Raw genomic sequence first — 5,000 nt, 5'->3', positions numbered from 1 at the left:
AGACTAGTTACAGGAAAGAGACAAGTGCAAATGCGGGCTTTTAAATCAGGAAGTTGAGGGAGATGGAAAAACTGCCCAAACGGCCAATAACTACAAATTGTAGGCCAGAAACCACTCCTTATGTGGTAGATAGGTTACCTAGTGCTTACCACTCCCACTGATAAGCTAGCAGGGTTCCCTCCAGCACAGACAGGCTTGGGGGGCTCAGAAGCTTACAAACAGTCCTGGATATAGCAAATCTGTATCTGGACTAGACTAGTTACAGGAAAGGCAGGAAACAAGCGTACATTATTTTTTGTTACAGTTGAGCAGAACACAGGGAGATCAGAGAAGGAGATGAGAGCTGGGGATCACAGCAGTCCTCCTGTAGGGATTAGGAGTTTTTTGTTTGGTCCTTAGGTCCTCAATGATAACCTAATGTGCATGCTGCTGAAGTGGACTACTTAAGTGCTTCCACGTTAGTTGAAACCTGGCTATAGCTCCGTGTATTACTTTGCACAGAAGAGGACACTGCTTTGCTTTAACACTAGGGTTATTTTACTAGGTGCCAGTAATGCAGCAGATTGGACTACCCTACCACAGGATGAGTGAGATGGTGCTAGCCACTGACTCCCACCCCTTTTGGATACCTCCTCCTCTAGCACCTCTGTTGCTAGTTGCTCCCGTGCCATCTGGGTCACAGTCAGGACGATGTCCCACAGAACCACAGAGCTGGCAGATGAAGATAATTTGTTTTTATATATGTACTGCTTTGTACATCATAGAAATTTGCATGCTGTTTGGTTCAAACAAAGTGAAGAAGCTTTTGCACTGTACACATTTCATTCAGAGTTTAGGCTGTTAATTTAGATCTTAAAATAATTATTTTAACTCTGTAGTTGTGCAGTGGTTTGCAGTGCAAGTTTTGCCATTCTGATAACGGTAAAATTTTTGCACCAAAGTAAAACTGAAGTGGAGTTTTTGTCTGAGTAATCTTGTTGACTGGCTGTTTTATGAATTCACTGATAACTGGTGTCTTAGTGTTTTTTCTAGTTTTAGCCAAGTGATTTTTTTTCTTGCTGCATATAGTAATTTTTGCTGTTTTTCTAAAACCATTAACCTCCCATTTGAATTAAGTCTCTGTGTGCTATATTTTCCTGTTACCGTGAAATTGCATTTAGCATATTAAGGAAAGAACACATCTTGTAGTTTGAGTCACTAAGGAAGTGGTTTGAAGGAAAAAAATTGGAGTATGTTAATACAAAGAAGTGCTTGAAGGGGCTGTCTGGTGGTATAGAGGAATAAAGCCCTGACTACAGCCTAGCTGAGCAAGGTTCGATTAGCAGCTCAGATGACTACTGGAGCATCAGGGCAGGGGATTGGTGTGCCCTTCCAAGGTGGGAGGGTGCTCATTTGATAGTTCTCAAAAGGGCATGGTGTGGCCCAAAGAGGGGAGATGCCCTCAAATGTAATCAACAAGTTTGGGGGAAGGTGGAGAAAGTGAGTTGGTAGGTCATATGAAAAAACATCCCCCCAGATGGAAGCATAGATGAGCAAAGTCCCCAGGACACCATTGGGATCGATGACTCAGTACAGCAAAAACGGAGCAAGTCTGGAGGGGTTGAAGGGTAACTAGTAGACCCATCAGGTACTGGGGAGGGGTCAGTAAAGATGAGGTTCAAGGGGACCAAAAGTTGTGTTTGGAGGAATTGAGGGATCACATTGTGGAATGTCTGCACCTTTCTAGTAGTGAAAGGTGGGAGCCGGAAGTTATAGTTTTAGCTTATCTTGCTCCAAGATTCATTCCTGACTACCCACTACTGTACATGTGGAGGTTGTATGTTGTTTCCTCATCTACATGGATGATCTTTATGCAGTCTGATCTGATTTCTTCTCATGTCTCACCCACATGCTAATTGGTCAGTTACTTTGAACTGTCCGCATACATTACGTTTACCTTCACGGATCATTTTGTGGCTGAAAAGGGTCTACCTTATTTCATTTACCGTAAGAATTTCTTTTTTACGCAGGGTTTGGGAGCAGAGCGAAGAGAAAAGGGCAGGGAGCCGGAAGTTATAGCTTTAGCTTATCTTGCTCCAAGATTCATTCCTGACTACCCACTACTGTACATGTGGAGGTTGTATGTTGTTTCCTCATCTGCATGGATGATCTTTATGCAGTCTGATCTGATTTCTTCTCATGTCTCACCCACATGCTAATTGGTCAGTTACTTTGAACTGTCCGCATACATTACGTTTACCTTCACGGATCATTTTGTGGCTGAAAAGGGTCTACCTTATTTCATTTACCGTAAGAATTTCTTTTTTACGCAGGGTTTGGGAGCAGAGCGAAGAGAAAAGGGCAGGGAGCCGGAAGTTATAGCTTTAGCTTATCTTGCTCCAAGTTTCATTCCTGACTACCCACTACTGTACATGTGGAGGTTGTATGTTGTTTCCTCATCTGCATGGATGATCTTTATGCAGTCTGATCTGATTTCTTCTCATGTCTCACCCACATGCTAATTGGTCAGTTACTTTGAACTGTCCGCATACATTACGTTTACCTTCACGGATCATTTTGTGGCTGAAAAGGGTCTACCTTATTTCATTTACCGTAAGAATTTCTTTTTTATGCAGGGTTTGGGAGCCTTGCGAAGAGAAAAGGGCAGGGTAATTGTTACAGAGGTAAAAATTAAAAAAAATAAAAAAGTAGGAAATAAAAGGTGACCGAGGAAGAGTGGGCTGCAGCGCTGAGCCTGGAGAATAATGCAGGTTAACTGCATGTGGTGCTTTTGGAGGGAGGTATTTAACTCTTGGGTTTAACAGAAACCTTGGCCGCATAAGATAGGAATGGCTGTAAAACTGGTAGTATGTAGCCTAGGTAATGGGGCAGGATGAGTAAGGTGGGGTAGTGGTGTACAGGAACACTGGGATGATATGTACTGTGAAGGAGGAAGGGAGCAATGACACTTATTAACTTTAGAATGGGGAGCTGTGGCTGAGTACCCCAGTATGGAGGGTAATAGTACAGGAAAACATTCAGATTAGTGGCTTATAATTAAAAATTGTCAAGTGGACAAAGAAAAATACTTTGTCAAAAGGAGACTGTAGCTTTCTCACAGTAAATTTAGAGCTTCTGTTGTCAAGAACATCGGAGGGTTAGGAAGAAGTTGATTTTTGGCTTGAGCAGATGTTAGTTGATATGCTCAGTAGAGGAGGGAGGGATGGCTCGTTAGCTTTAGAATGATTAAGAAATTATGGCAGTAGAACTGTGACTGGTGGTCACAGTACAGAATGTAGTAGTATGTGGAACAATTAATACAAATGGCTTGTGATTAGAAATTGTCATAGGAGCAAAGAAAATATTATTAATGGGCGACTACAGCCTTCTCTTAGCAAATCTAGGGCTTCTGACATCAAGAACATAGGAGAGTTAGGAAGTAGTTGATCTTGGATTTGAGAAGACGAGGACCTTTAACCCAGGGTTGTGGTGGACTGTAAGTTTGGAAACCATTTAGTAGGAGTGCTCGTGCAGCAGTGTGGTGTTTAATCCTTGATCTTGGGGTTGTAAGACCACTTACATGGTCTAAGAGACTTCTGGAAAGAGAAAAAACTGTGGTATAAATACTTAACATACAGATTTATTTATCGTTTGTAGTCTATTGTGTGTAGATCTGTTGTAAAAGATTAATTAGTATTGTACCTTACTGTATTTGTAATATGGGTATGTGAGCAATTTACTTAATTTCTCTTTTGTTGATGTGGTTGTTCATCTAGGTTGAGACCTGTATTCATTGGAGGCGCAAGAAGGAAAGCTTCATGAAGTTTAAGGTACTACACAAAAAATGTCATATCAGACAGTATAAAACAATTGGCATCATTGGGGATTAAATCTATTTCAAACTAGTGAATAATTTAGGAAAAAGTGTAGCCAAATATGATATAAGCATTCATGATTTAAACAGTATTCTACAATGACTGGCCAGTAATAGTAAAAAAGGAGCACACTGATCGGTCAGCAAAACCAGCGTGCCCATTGTAAATCCGAGAATATAGCAATGGAAAAAGGTCTAGTCGCCCGGACTTTTTTCATTCGTATATCTCATAAAATTTTTACTTTTCTTTTTTTTTTTTCTCTTAATAAATTTACAAAATTGAAGAACTTAAAATGAATGAATGAGGGAGATGGCACAGAGAAAAATAAGATGATAATCAAGTACATTCTGCAAAACTAAAGAAATGTACCTGATTATCCTTTTAGTTTCTGTGTCCTATCTCTCCCGAATGTCAAGTCTCCTGGTTTCTTTTTTTCTTAATAAATAAATGAATAAAAAAGCAACTGAGATCTTCCTTTCTCCGCTGCTTCCTTTACACAGCACTGATGTACTGAGTAAGCATGGGAATGCAAGTCCCATACACATTCATAGTACATCAGGAAAGCCCCAGGATACCAGAGAAAATGTGGAAAGGCACCCTGGAGTAATTATACAAAGACATTATTTAAGAAAAGTAAATATTTTATTTTCTTAAGTAATGTTATTGTATAGTAGAACTGCGGTGGTGGTGCTGCGGTAGCGTTGTCACCTCACATTTAGACGTTGCCCGTTCGATTCTCAGTTAGAGCGTCTTCTGTGTAGCGACATGCGTGAATGGGCGTTCCTTCGTTGAAGGTTGTGCGTTAAGCCCGGCAAGCCAGTACGTAAAAATCTACTGCCAATCATTAGCAGACCGGAGTTCCTCTGTGGCGACCCCTAACCGGGAAAGCTGAAAGACACAAACAAATGTTATTGTATAGTAGCAATAACTGACTCCGTGGTGTGGTATATTGAACATTTACCCAAAGCTGGCTTTATATAATCACACAGGCTTTACCCTCATGATTAAACCACACGAGCCGTGGTTAAACTTTAATATACCACACTGACATTGTCCGTTATTGCTATAAGAATGCACATTTTTACAAGTGCTTTTGGAAATATGGTAATTTGAGCTTGTTTTGAATAGGGTTTTGATTTTTTTTAA

General features: G+C 40.5%; 1 protein-coding gene across 5 annotated transcripts in view; it reads left to right on the top strand.

Moving 5' to 3' along the window:
* The window catches only part of FBXW5 (F-box and WD repeat domain containing 5), a 1,165,047-nt gene that overhangs the window by 42,894 nt on the left and 1,117,153 nt on the right, over positions 1-5,000 (top strand). For 3 of the 5 annotated variants that reach the window (XM_044066649.1, XM_044066652.1, XM_044066648.1), the window contains exon 2: positions 3,756-3,809. The exons of the other annotated variants lie outside the window; for them this stretch is intronic. The gene's annotated coding sequence lies outside the window, so the exon portion shown is untranslated. The remainder of the gene's footprint in view (positions 1-3,755; positions 3,810-5,000) is intronic. 5 annotated transcript variants of the gene reach the window in all.

This window comes from Protopterus annectens, chromosome 3.part1, assembly GCF_019279795.1.
Source record: "Protopterus annectens isolate FY-2018-M chromosome 3.part1, PAN1.0, whole genome shotgun sequence".
Lineage (NCBI taxonomy): Eukaryota > Metazoa > Chordata > Ceratodontiformes > Protopteridae > Protopterus > Protopterus annectens.
The sequence above is the reverse complement of the archived record's forward strand: the minus strand, read 5'-3'. Positions and strand labels throughout refer to the sequence as shown.